We start from the raw sequence: 13,293 nt of genomic DNA on the forward strand, positions 1-13,293 counted from the left end.
GGGCACTGCAGAAGGCACTTATGGGCTAGAGTATAAAGACCTTTCAGAGTTCGTCCCTCTACCTCATCATGTACACAGGCCAGGAATCTGAAACGAAGAGAGTGTGGACCTCACCAATGCAAGGATAAAGCCCTTCAGCGCTCTTTGGAAACCCAAATGTAAGAAGAAATAAGGGGACAGATAGGATTAGAAAGAGAAAAGGCAAGGTGGGGGGGGGGGGGCTTCTGAAGAGGAGGACAAGGAAAAGGGACATGAGGTTTCAAGGATTTGCTAACCTTAAGAGCAAACATAAAATGACAGAACCATAGAGTCCTCAGGTAAACTAGCCCTCTAAAATTAAAAAAATCAAGCTACAGGCAGGAGAGATAGCTCAGGGGTTGAAGCCCTTGCCTGCAAAGCCTGATGACCTGAGTTTGGCTCCCCTGTGCTCACATAAAGCCAGATGCACAGAGTGGTGTATGCACATGAGTTTGTGTGCCACACCGTTCACTATTCCCCCCTCGCAAATAAATAAATAGAAATTAAAAAATCAGGCTAGGGCTGGCGAGATGGCTCAGCAGTTCAGGCACTGTCTACAAAGCCTAATGACCTAGTCCCACGTAAAGCCAGATATATAGCGTGGCACATGCATCTAGAGTTCATTTGCAGTGGCTGAAGGCCCTGGTGCACCCATATTCTCTCTCACCCTGTCTGTATCTTTCTGCTTGCAAATAAATAAATAAATAAATGATTTTTTAAAAAATCAAGCTATAAACTGGGTGTGGTGGTACATGCCTTTAATCACAGCATTTGGAGGAGGATCATCATGAGTTCAAGGCCACCCTGAGACTACATAGTGAATTCCAGGTCAGCCTGGGCCAGTGAGACCTTACCTCAAAAAATATATAAATATATCAAGCTATATATGGATATAGAGGTATTAGTAAAACATTTAAAATTTTGGTTTTGTCTATTTATAATGAAGTTTCCAGAGGAAGAAGGCAACGAGGCAGGTTGACCCCTCAATGGTTGTGAGGGAGGAGGGCTCTGATGTTTGACATCAATGGATATCACCTAAGCCTTTCCTTTCAGTTCTTGTTTTTTTTTTTCCAGTTTCAGTGTACATGACAGATGAACTGGTAGGAATACCCACAGCTGATTAATGCTCCTTAAATTCCCTGGGTAGCTCCTTTCTGAACATGTATTGGACTCCTCTCTCACTTCAAAAATCACCGGAGAAAATGCTAAATATGCAGTAACTTTGAAAACTCAACGTCACGTATTTCGTAGAAATACTTAGTATTTGTAACCAATCCAAAATCCCATGGCAAAAAAAAAAAAAAAAAAAAAAAAAGTTCAAGTTCTGGGGTGATCCAGTCCCTTGAATGGAAACCAGCCATAAAGGTCTATGAGGATGAAGAAAGATGGGGAGAGGTTCAGAACTGCCCAGGGCATGATGTACTGAGAGTTTAGGGACAGAAGAAGGGGGCTTCTATAGTGGTCAAAACAAAAGTGACTTCCTCCCAATACTTCAACCTAACATCAAAGACCTCATTCATATTGCAGACCCTGACAGCACCCAGGCACCCATTGTATAGTGCCAGCCATGTAACATTCTAGAGCATAGCTTCTTGTCACTGTGCAGGGAGAGCAGTCTAGAAGTAAGGATGGCTGTATGAACACAAAGTGGCTGAAGATTGCAAGACAGCAAGTCAAGCTGAATCCCCATGCTATTGCTGATGGAATATGGTAGAAAAAACTCCCAAATCTGAATGGGTTATAGAGTCTCCAAACCATGGTTGATAACCAATCCCTTTTATTTTTGTTCCATACATTCTGCCTCTCAAATCAGGGCAGTGTGTATTTCCTCTCCTCTTGAATCTGGCTGGTCTTGTGATTTACCAATAGAATAAAGTAGAAATAACATTCCAGAACTTTCAAGATCAGTCCTTAAGGGAACTGGCAGTTTGTAGTCTCTCTGACTTGGAAGCCAGACGCTGTAGAAGTCTGACCACATTGTTGCAAGGAAGCCCAAAACAGCCACATGGGAAGGTCATGTGGAGGATAGCTGAGAAACCTGATGTGTGAGTGAAGCTTGCTAGAAACTTCCAGCTCTGCTAGCTGCCTTCTGATGAAGTTGGTGACTTTCCTTAGCCAGAGCTCACCTGAGCTTGGTTGACTCAGATGTAGTAAATGGTTAGTGTTTAGGACCAAGCTTTGGAGTGTTTTGTTATATAGTAGTGCACAAATGAAGCAGTTAATTATTTATGTTGTTATTCCATGGGTTGTGTGTGGTCAGTTGATCTGGATCAAGCTTTGCTGGTTTCATTTGGAATTGTTTGTGCCCCTGAAGACCTGTTGGCTGGTTCCTGCTGGCCTCCCCTGTGATGTTCCCCTGGTGATGGCAGAATTCCAACAGCAAATGGAGAAGTGAAGTTTTCAAGACTTAATTATGTCAACTCTGCTCTTGTCCCACTGGCCAAAGTAGATCATATGGTTAAGTCCAAGGTGGTGGGAAAAAGATCCTGGGTAAAGGGAGGTTATTAATTGGGAATCATAAATATCATTGAATTCACTACAGGCAACTCATGTGTTCCTCACAGTTTGGGCAGTATGAATTAGCAATGTTAAGATTTTGGCTAAAACTCTGGAAACAATTAGAAAACTATATATATATGTATATGTATATATGTATGTATGTATATGCATATATAGAGAGATATGTAGATGCATATATGCATATATATAGAGAGACAGACAGACAGACAGTAAAACAATTATATGAGCACTTTTGCTTTTTAAATAGGTTTCCAGATTTCCTGGCCATATCCCTATTGCTAATGACATTGACATAACTTCATTTCCAACAGGCCATGCTTTTTCTAAATTCCTATTTGTAGAGAGAGGCTAGGAAAAATTTGAGTCTCATATTACATGATCCCTCACCCATTCTTTTAAAACATATTTTTATTTATTTATTTGCAATAAAAGAGAGAGGGAGGGAGGAAAAGAGGGAGGGAAGAAGGGAGGGGGAGAGAGGGGAGGATGGACACAACAGGGCCTCTTGCTGCTGTAAATGAACTCCAGATGCATGCACCACTTTGTCCATCTGGCTTTACATGGGTACTGAGGAATTGAATCCAGGCTATCAGGCTTTGTAAGCAAGCCCCGTAACTGCTGAACCATCGCTCCGGCCCCCTCACCCCACTCTTTAACACTAATGTCACAATATTAAGTCTCTTGAGTTTCTTAGACTCCTGTTTCAGAGCTAGTCCTCTAAATAAATAGCCAGTGGGCAGTCTGTTTTGTGGTTTCTGTATGTAAGCCCAGGGCTGTTTGCATCGGTGTCTTGCAGAGGGGAATCTAGGCTCTAACGGAAAAGGAAGGCTGTGTGGAGGTACACGAGTTTGGAGCGTCTGTGTGACCTGCGTCTGATGAATCCACTGTGATTGCATTTAGTTTTGGCTCCACATGTTTTTATCTCACCTCTGTTACTGGGGTCTGACTTTGCATTTTTACTTACATTGTTACCCTGGGAAGCAAACACATTTTCAGAAGGGAAGTCTGAGGTGCAAGAAGAGAGAGACTGGGGTTACCTCTCTCAGAGCCCGAAGGCTGCTACTTACTGTGGTGTGGTGCTGCCCCCTACACAGCGATTCATACCAGTCAGGTGATTGTTTTTTTTAATCTGTTCTTTTCTTCACGTCCCCTCCATTGGCCCCATCTTGAACTCTGTTAACCCAGTGTGCTGATTAGTTGTTTTGCTTGGGAATTGACAGTCAAGAAATTTGTGTTGTAGTCCTTGGATTACTGGATGTAATCTTTTAGCCTTAGTTTTTGCACTGTAAAGCCTACGAGTTGGAGGGCATGAATGCTCAGGCTCTGAGATTTCATTGAGCCCAGAGGAAAATTAGAAGCAAGCCAGAGCACTAAGTTCCCAGTAGTGGCCAAACACACCTGGAAGAAGTAAGTTGGGGAAACAGCCAAAGAACAGTATGTATTTTATTTTGTCAGTTTTACTTCAATAACTCTTGTTATTGAGGAATTACTGTGCTCCATCCCAGGCTGATATTAAACTACATCAAACTTACCAGAGGGGGTAGGAGTTACCAAAACATTTCAAAAGCCCAGAGAGGTGCGCCTTACACAAATCCAAGGGAAAATCCTCAAAGGAAATTTATTTTGATTGACCCAGCCAGGGATATGTGACAGTGAGGATCATCAAACGCTGGTCTTCCCTGGACAGACAGAGTTCCGTGTTTTCCAGCAGGCTGTTTTGTTTTGTTTTGTTTTAAGAAAAGTGGAAGGAAGTGATGGGGCTGAAAAATACCACTTGCTTCCACGCAACTGGGAGGGATCGCGACCTTTTAGTTCCTACTAAGCGAATTTAGCTTTAGAGTCCATGGCAGCATTTTTCCCAAGGGAGTCTTCAGGTCTGGCCCCTACCCAAGTGAGTTGACAGGTGCTGCCCCCTCTCCCCCGGCCCGTGGCCACTGGCGGGAAAATTTGGGGCCAACATGCTTCCAGACTGCGCTTTCGCGCAGGACCCTTCGCCAGCCTCTACTTACACGTTGAATAGGCCTGACTTCCTGGGAACACCTGCTGTCTGCTGTCCTTGGCAGGGGGACAGTCATCCTCTTAGAATCTCTGTCCCTTCCAGGTGAAGCGGGGGCGGGGTGGAGGGGGCCCGCGCTTCCCCACCAACAGGAGTCCAGAGGGCAGACAGTCAGGCGCAGCCAGGTTCAGTGATCTGAGGCCGAGGAACGCCCACTTCAAGTCCCCGAACTGCGGAACACCCTTGGCTAGCCCGGGAGCCTCGGTGGTGGTGGTGGGGGAGAGACCCCGAAAATCCTGGGGGTCGTCTTGGCCCGTGCCCTTCGTCCCGGGCGCGCGGCGGCGGGAACCGGCTTCCCGTCCCGCGGCCGCGGGTCTGGCGACGTCCCTGCAGGGCGTGCGGGATGGAGGAGGGGGAGGGCCGGCGACGAGCCTGGGCGGCCGGCGGGCGGGGCCTGCGCCTCGGGGAGGGGAGGGAGGGAGCCGCCGCCGCCGTAGCCGCCGCGCGCCTGCTCGCCCCGCGCCCCGCTCTCACTCCGGCCGGCCGGCGCGCCGCGCGCAGGGACCCGAGCCCGGGAGTGGCTGCACTGGGGGGCGTGGGGAAGGGGACAGCGCCGCGGCTCCTCGACCTCCGTCCCCAAACTCGCTACGCCCGAGCTGTTCCGCGACCGCCCGCCGGCCGCCTCCGAGCTGCGGGGTCCCGGTGACCGTTTCGCAGCTCCGAGTGGCCGCTGGACTGGCGGGGAAGGAAGGGGACCGCGGGGACACACGCGCACACACGCACACATACACACACAAACACACACACCCCGGCTGCGGCGTGCGCGCGCTGCACACTCGCCACCGCGCGCCCCCGCCGCCGCGCGTCCCGGCCGAGTTTGGCCCCGAGGATCCAGCCCCGGCACCTGCCGTGTCCCCCCCACCCCTGCGCCAGCCCGGGGGGAGACAGCCACCACATCGCGCGGCCACTTGAAGGCTGTGGCGCAACTGGTCTCGCCGCCGATGCCGGCCCGGTAAGTTTCCTGCGCGTATCCCGGCTCCTCCCGCCCAGACCTTCGCGAGCGGCGGGCGCGGGGGGCTCCCGGGTCCCCGCCGAGACCTGGCCGCCGCGCCGCTCTGCCTTTGTCACGGGCCGACGTGGTGGGGGCGCCCGTGGCCCACGAAGCGGGACCCTTCAATCCTGGGGGTGGGGTGGCTACAGTTGCGCCCTTCCCGTGGGCACCCACCGGCTCGCCAGCCCCATCCTTCCCTGCAGACCGCAGTGACACTCGGTGACCATGCTGGGTCACTGGAGTCGGAGCCGCCGCCTCTTCTTGGCGGGGGTTGGAGGTTGTGTGTGTGTGGCGGGGGGAGGCCGCGGAGTTTGGCGGCAGCGGGAGGGGTGTCCCCGCCGCTGTCCCCCGCTACTAAACAGCGGCGAAGTAGTTAGGCGTCTCTGGGATCAACGGAGGGGCTCCTGGTCTTCGTCCTGGAGGTTTGTGGAGCCGGAACCCGCCGGATGGAACAGGTGCCCACTGGGTCCCCGGCTTCCCACCAGCCCTGTCAACGTGACGCTCCAGCTTCAACATCTGGGCCGGGGAGGTGGGGGAAGGGCTGCGAGTGTGGGGCCAGGAGAAGGGAGAGTGCCAGGGTGGGATTTGCCACGCCGGAGTTGTCAGATTGGAAGGCAACAAACGTCTGCTTATCTCTCATCTATGCACATGAACACGTTCTCATTTTTCATACTAACCCCCCCCCCACGCCCCCAGCTGTCTCATCTGTGGTGCGCTACATACTTGGGTAGAAAACTGTTCTGGAAAAGTTGTTTGGGTAAGCTGGTGAGTTGTTTTTGGTTTTTTCTTCATCAAATCGACTGAACTCAGGACACTCAACAAGGAAGTGCTGGCTGTGCTGCTATGGAAAGGGAATGTGTGGCAGACCCCAAGCTATACTCCTGACTCTGCCTCTAGATAGAGCTCAGCCCGCTGGGGGCCCTAGCTTTAAGGCTAATAATGATCCTTAAGGGACTGTGGGGGGGGGGGAAGGACTCAGAACGGGTTGATCAGAAGCAAGAGGGAGTCCCAAGTTAGTTCTCTGGAGCTTGTTTGCAGAGCTCTCTGTCTCTCTGCTGAGGCACTGGAGTCATCCCTCTTGTTCAGTGGAGAGGCTGAAATGTTTTTGCAGTTGTTGAGTGGTGAAAAGTCCAAGGATTGCTTTTCCTTAGGACTCCAGTGTGATGAAGTAAAGAGGGATGATGGAAGCTTTTGTCAGAGCACTCCCAGCATTTCCAGGAACCCCCTGGGGGGGGCACTCAGCCAAGTTCAAGATTGAGTCTCAAGTGTCCTGTAGGGTCTCTGAGCTGTAGGAAAATGGTGGGTTAGGTGTACAGTAGAAGAGACCCTTGAGCACTGCTGAGAAAAGTGGTAAATCTGTATCTGAAGTGGGATGTCTTAACTGGGAAGCAAAGCTTAACAGTGCTGACTGAGACAACCAAGTACATTTTTGTCCAAAGTAACATGACTTCAGGGATGAAATAATAGTGTTTTACATTTGCATCCGCGTCTTGCGATTCTTAAATGCTTTCCAGTATTCTCATCTCATTCCAATCATTGCTGAGGCAGGCAGGGCAAGGCTGATGGCCACACAGTTACAGGGGGATAGGAGACCCAGAGCCAGCATTTATCCAGGTAAGATGTGGTTGGTATTAGAATTATGGCCAGGTTTGCTGTTCATAACCCCCACAGCCAGCTCTGTACTTGAGTAAGTTTCTTCCTTTTTTAATGGCCAGCGTTGTCTCTGCATTTATTGTGATCAGTATGGTCACATTGTGAAATGCTGTTCACGTTTTACAGATGAGGAGACCCGGAACCAGACAAATAATGGGAGTTTTCCATGGTGGAGTTTACAGGAGAGCATTCACCTTGGCTTCTGAGAGTTAGTTCATTGTTTCCTGTTTTCTACTACCTTCCATTTGAGATCATGAGCGTGTGCAGGATGCTGGTCAGTGACCTGGGTTCCAGTTTGAGCACATTCATGTCAAGTCATAGCACCTCAAGATCCAAAGCTTTCTCATGCAAAACAAGACATAGATTGTTTCTTTTCCTAGCTTTAACATTTTAAAATATTTTTTTTATTTGAGACAGAGAGAGAGTTAAATAGAGAATTAAAGCACATATGAGTACACCAGGGCCTGCAAATGAATGCCACTGCAAATAAACTCCAGAAACATGTGCCACCTTGTGCATCTGTCTTCACATGGGTACTGGGGAATTGAATCCAGGCAGTCAGGCTTTGCAAGCAATGCCTTAACTGCTGAACCATCTTCCCAGCCTGGAGCTTTAACATTCTGTAATGTTGAGCAATGTATTTGGGATCCAACGTATCATTTCCTTTAGAAGAAGGAAAACTTCTTACCCTGTATCAAGAAAGGGATTTTGCTAATTACCCATTTCAGCTTTACTTCTCCCAACTCTCACCACAAGCCGCTTGGAGAAAGAAAACTGCAAGAGTGAGTTAGCTTTGAGTCTGTGTTTAGTGTTTCTGTTTGACTTGAAAATCTTCCAAGAGAAGTATGCTCAGATATGTGTTGGTTGAATACTCAATGGTAAACTCACACCTTAACATTCTTTTTTTGTTCTCCTTGTAGTTTGTATGTAGTAAATACCCCTCCCCAAACAGCTGCTGGAGGGTGTGGCGGCACACGCCTATAATCCTAGCACTTGGGAAGGGGGGGGAGGGGGGGCATGAGGATTGTTAGGAGTTTGGGTCAGCCTGGGCTAAAGTGAAACCCTGCCTCAAGCAAAACAAACAAAAGCCAAATAGCTGTTGAATTAATGAAGGTTAATGAAATCATTCACAAGGAAACCAATGTTACTAAACATAGACATTGTTTCATGTGTAAATTGCCAGCACAGAGCATAATTTACCTATGAGAGGTGTGCCTACTGAAGGGTTAGGTACAGGAGCCTATTGTTGATCACTGCTGTTGTTTCCTGAGTTCATGACATAAAGGGGGTCTTTTTTTCCTTCCTTTAGACAGTAGACTCATGTCAGCTACGTCATGCTTATTTCCCTCTTAACTATTGGTGATGTATAGCTGGCTAAAAGACACGTTCTAAAAATTGGTTCATATCATTTTTTTTATTATGGACATACTTACTATGGATATATCACGTGGTGGTACTATCCTTTCCCTTCTCCCTGCCCCCATTCCGTTGGGTGCTCTCCTCAGTGGGGTTGCTGTTATTCCCCATGGGGTTGTAAGTTATGCATTGTGAGAGCAGCAGTCATTTGCGTGGTGGTCAATGCCTCTGGTATGATGGCCCAACCTCTGTGGCTCTTACAATCTTTTCATCCCCTCTTCTGCTTTGGTAGGTGTTGAGTATCTTCAGGGTCTGTCTCCTTCACCCTGGCACTGAGTGTCAGGCTCACCATGGAAGCAGCACTCTTGCTCTTCTCCCCACTTCCTCTGTGGTTTCTTTGACTGGGCCTTGACTGAGATGTAAGGGGTGGTTTATCTCTTCGGGTCTCACTACTTTCTAAAAAGAACAGATTCTCCATTGGAGAGTGAAGTCAGCATAGCTTAAATGGGATAAACATTAATCTAGGGAGAGTTTGATGGATGTAACCCCTCTTTTAGCTAGACTAGTTTGAGCTTGACATTGGAGAGCATAATCTTTGTCTCCATAGGATTCATACCTGGTTCCCAGTTCCAGATATGGGTTCTTTCCACTGAGCAGATCTCTTAGCCAATCAGAAAACTACCAGTTACTCATCAAAGCTGTGTGCCACCACTGCACTGGTGTGTACTTCTTGTCAGCATGGTTGCTTCTGAGTAGCTTAGATCCCTGCTTGCTCACACAGTTGGCCACTTTCCCCCAGTAGCTTATATAGCACTTTCCAGCACTAGTCAGGCTAACTGTCTTGGGGGCCGGCTCTCTTCCAGATTCCAGCTGGGTTTCTCCATGTCCTGTGTCAGCAGCATATGGTGTCTTCAGCAATAGGGGCTTACCTTTTACCTCAGGTGGGTAATCAAGTGCTTTGACAGAAGGATGTCTTGTTTGGGGGATCTGCCAGGTCTCTCCAATCAACAGTGCATTGTAGGTAGCAACCCAGTTCTGGAACTGGGAGTTACAGGTCAGAGCCAAAAATATTTTTAAGGTTAAGCTTCATCCCACCCTCTCCAGGGCCCTTCTTTTCAGGAGCTCCCCTCATAGGCTTGTGCCATTTTATGAAAGGGCATGTCTGGTGATGGAGAAACCAGCCATTCCTTTTTATTCAGTGGTATTGAGAGAAATAGAAGTAAATGCTAATACTGGCTTCGTGGTTTCAGAGGGGGAACCTAATTAGCAAAGCCAACCCAGTTTCTGTTCCCTTTAAGAATCCTTTGCTCGCTTGTGCCACCACTCCTTCCTATATGCAGACAAATGCTGGCACCGAAAACAATGGATCTCAAGTATTATTAGCAGGGGTTGAGGTGTGTTTCCTTCTGATAAAGAACTTAAATATTAACATTGACTTGTTTAGAGATACACCTTTTGGCATATGTGTGTCTGTTTACTGTATGTGTGTATGTGTGCACATATGTGTGTGGGCTACCTAGATGTGTGTGGGGGGTGCTCGTGCATGTGTGTGTGCAAGTAGAAGTCAGAGGTTGATGTTGGATGTTCTCCTCAGTTGCTCTCCACCTTATGTTTTGAGACAGGGCCTCTTCCTGAACCTAGAACTTGTCAACCCTGATAGATAGAGCAGCAAGCGAGCAGGCCCTAGAGATCCGCCTGTCTCCATTGCCTGGTGCTAGAACTGCAGGCTCCCAGTGTTCTTATGTGGGGGCTGTGTTTTCAAATTCAGGTCTTCATGGTTGCACAGCAAGCAGTTTACCCACGGAGACATTTCCCCAGTCCCTGAGATCAAGCTTTTATAAGTAAGGAAACTGAAAGGAATGGAGGTGGCTGATCTGCTCATGCTCACTAAGGTGATGGAGAGAAGCCCAGAGCAACTGTGGAGATTTCTATTCAAAGTGGTGCCAGAAGTTTATGATGAAGACATAGTTTGCACTTTTTGCAGTCATGGAGGTTAACAGAAAACTTCCATTTGCCAGCAATTATTACAGAGTAGATATGTTTTAAAATGGATATATATATATAAATTTTAACAGTTCTTGTCCAAGTAAATGCCACTGTTGAGAAAATGGGTCCATTCTCATCCATTCACTGTCATGTTCTTGACTACTGCACCAGCAAACTCACAATTACTACTTTGCTCCAACCACAGCTTAAAGAAAGGGACTTGTTTGAATAGAAACACAAATACATGAGGTTATCTAAGCTTCTCTTCCCTGTAAATACAGCTAAAGCCTTGTCATCCAGCCAGTAGAATCATACATATACTTGTATTAAATTTGCATTTTACTTATACATCTGTTAAATGGTATTTTAAAACATTTAATATCCTAGAAAAAACGTTGTGGTTTTTTTTTTTTTTTTGTGGTTAGAACCTTCATTATTGTTACTCCAAAAAACATCAAGTCCCAAATGTATTTGTTGCAAAAAAAAAATTTTTGTTTTGTTTTGTTTTGTTTCAAGTGCATTGACTGGAGTTGCAAGGAGCCCTTTGATTTCTTTAGGAGCTGCCCAGTTAGAATTGTACATCATGTTCACTCGTGTTCTTATCTGGGAAGCAGGAGGTGTTTCCTCTAAAAGCAAGGCAAACTGGGAGAGAAGAAACTTAGCATTTTTTAAGCTGTCTTTTAATTAACAAGTCATCTGTAAGCTTATTCTTTAAGTGAAATTTGGAGGAGTGCTGTGCCATGAACACCGGGCTGCCATTGATGAGTTTTATTTGGTTAAGTTCTCTCAAAAGTAAAAGATTAGGCTAGCCTTGATTTGGTACAATTTATTCTCCAATTCATCTTCCTGTACATAGCTTCAGCAGAAGCATACAGAGGTGATGAAGTCACCACAGAACACAGGAATTCCATCCAAATTAGCTTCCTCTTGGGAGAACTTGGGACATATGTGGTTGCTTATTCCATCAGCTGCAAAGTATCATTACTTTAGTTAAACTTGTATGGGATGCACACCACATGAAGCATGTGTCTTCTTGTCTATGGCCACAGATCAGCAATCCACGAGCGGCGTGTTTGTGGGCATTTGCACAGTGGGTGACTACTAAGTTCTCTGGTCTTCTTTCCCGAATATTTTTAGAAACCCAGTTCTGAAATTGCAGTGACATTGAAAGCACTGAATGTTATGTTGTCACCCTACGAGTGGCTGTGCATGTCAGCTCATGGAGGGTCAGGCAAAGATTCAAATTGCAGGTGCTGGGAGCCTAAGGAATATAATCATCTTGACTTGGAACTAGTGTTTGGAGAAAGAAAGTTCTTCGACTTTGTAAGGGCAAGGAAAGAAAGAAAGAAAATGAAAGAAAGGGAGGGAGAGAGGAAGGAAGAAAGGAAGGAAAGGAAGAGGAAAGGGGAAAGGTGTTGTTTAAACCTTCTCCACACAGTGATGCTGAGCAAGGAGTTTGGGGAGTAGGATGCAGTTACAGCTAGCCATAGAAATGTGTTGCTTTGCTTCGCAGGTAGAGTGGCACAAGAAATGCATTGGATTGGATGTGTTGCATGATGAGTTTTCAAGGCTTAATTCACAACTTTTTTTTCTTCAAATTATGCCCACTTTCATGACCACTTAGTAATATAGGGAGGAAATTAAAGCAGCAGTAACGAAAATGGAATACTGTCATCTCCCTGGGGGAGTGGGAGGCACATTGTAGGTGTTTGGTAAACACTGGTCTGTGAAAAAGGTTAGGCATCTTTACTTATTTTTGTTTATACTCCTGGAAGCTAACATTGTGGCAAATGGTGATAACTTAAAAAACCTGTACGAATAACTTACACATCCAAATTAATACTCAAAGTCATAGATGTTTTGTAATTCATGATTCTATTATTTCTTGAGTGATTTCAGAAATGTCAAGCAGCAAGTCAAGATGGCTGAGAGGTCTAAAAAATGTAAAGCAGACTAAGAGTTTATAGTGTCTCCTTTTATTAGAAATAGTATTTATTCAGTAGATTCCAATATTTTATTTATTATTTGGTTTTTCAACCTTATTTAAACTAACATATTTAAGGATAAGAATTTCTGGACTGGGATGATGGCTCAATGGTTAAAGGAACTTGCTTGTAAAGCCTGCCATCCAGGGTTTAATACCCCAGTACTCATACAAAGCGAGATGCACAAAGTGGTGCATTCATCTGGAGTTCATTTGCTGCAGTGAGAGGCCTTGGCATGCCCATGCCCATGTTCTCTCTCTCTTTCTCAAATAAATAAAAATATTAAAGAAGAATAATTTTATTTTATTAGTAAAAAGAATAATATAAGCTGGGCATTGTGGCACACACCTTTAATCCCAGCACTTGGGAAGCAGAAGTAGGAGGATCACTGTGAGTCTGAGTCCAGCCTGAGACTAAAGAGTAAGGTCCAGGTCAGCCTGGGCTAGAGTGAGACCCTGCCTCCATGTATGTATATATATATATATATATATATATATATAAAAGCACACACATACACATATACATATATGTATATGTATATGTATACATACACATACATACATACACACACACATATATATATGTAAATTTTTATTTATCTTTTAAAGTGTCTGGTAAACATATTTTAAATTATATTTTTGACAATTTCGTATGTGTATAAAATGTTTTGATCATATTTATCTCTTGTATGATTCAAACTCCAGTATGGCTTGATAGTGAGCTTGGCT

At 46.0% G+C, this 13,293-nt stretch overlaps 1 protein-coding gene across 3 annotated transcripts in view; it reads left to right on the plus strand.

Moving 5' to 3' along the window:
* The first annotated feature begins 5,426 nt into the window (after nt 1-5,426).
* Nucleotides 5,427-13,293, plus strand: part of Pip5k1b (phosphatidylinositol-4-phosphate 5-kinase type 1 beta) — a 320,487-nt gene continuing 312,620 nt past the window's right edge. For all 3 annotated transcript variants that reach the window (XM_045142359.1, XM_045142361.1, XM_004653147.3), the window contains exon 1: nt 5,427-5,546. The gene's annotated coding sequence lies outside the window, so the exon portion shown is untranslated. The remainder of the gene's footprint in view (nt 5,547-13,293) is intronic.

This window comes from Jaculus jaculus, chromosome 1, assembly GCF_020740685.1.
Source record: "Jaculus jaculus isolate mJacJac1 chromosome 1, mJacJac1.mat.Y.cur, whole genome shotgun sequence".
Taxonomy (NCBI): Eukaryota; Metazoa; Chordata; class Mammalia; order Rodentia; family Dipodidae; genus Jaculus; species Jaculus jaculus.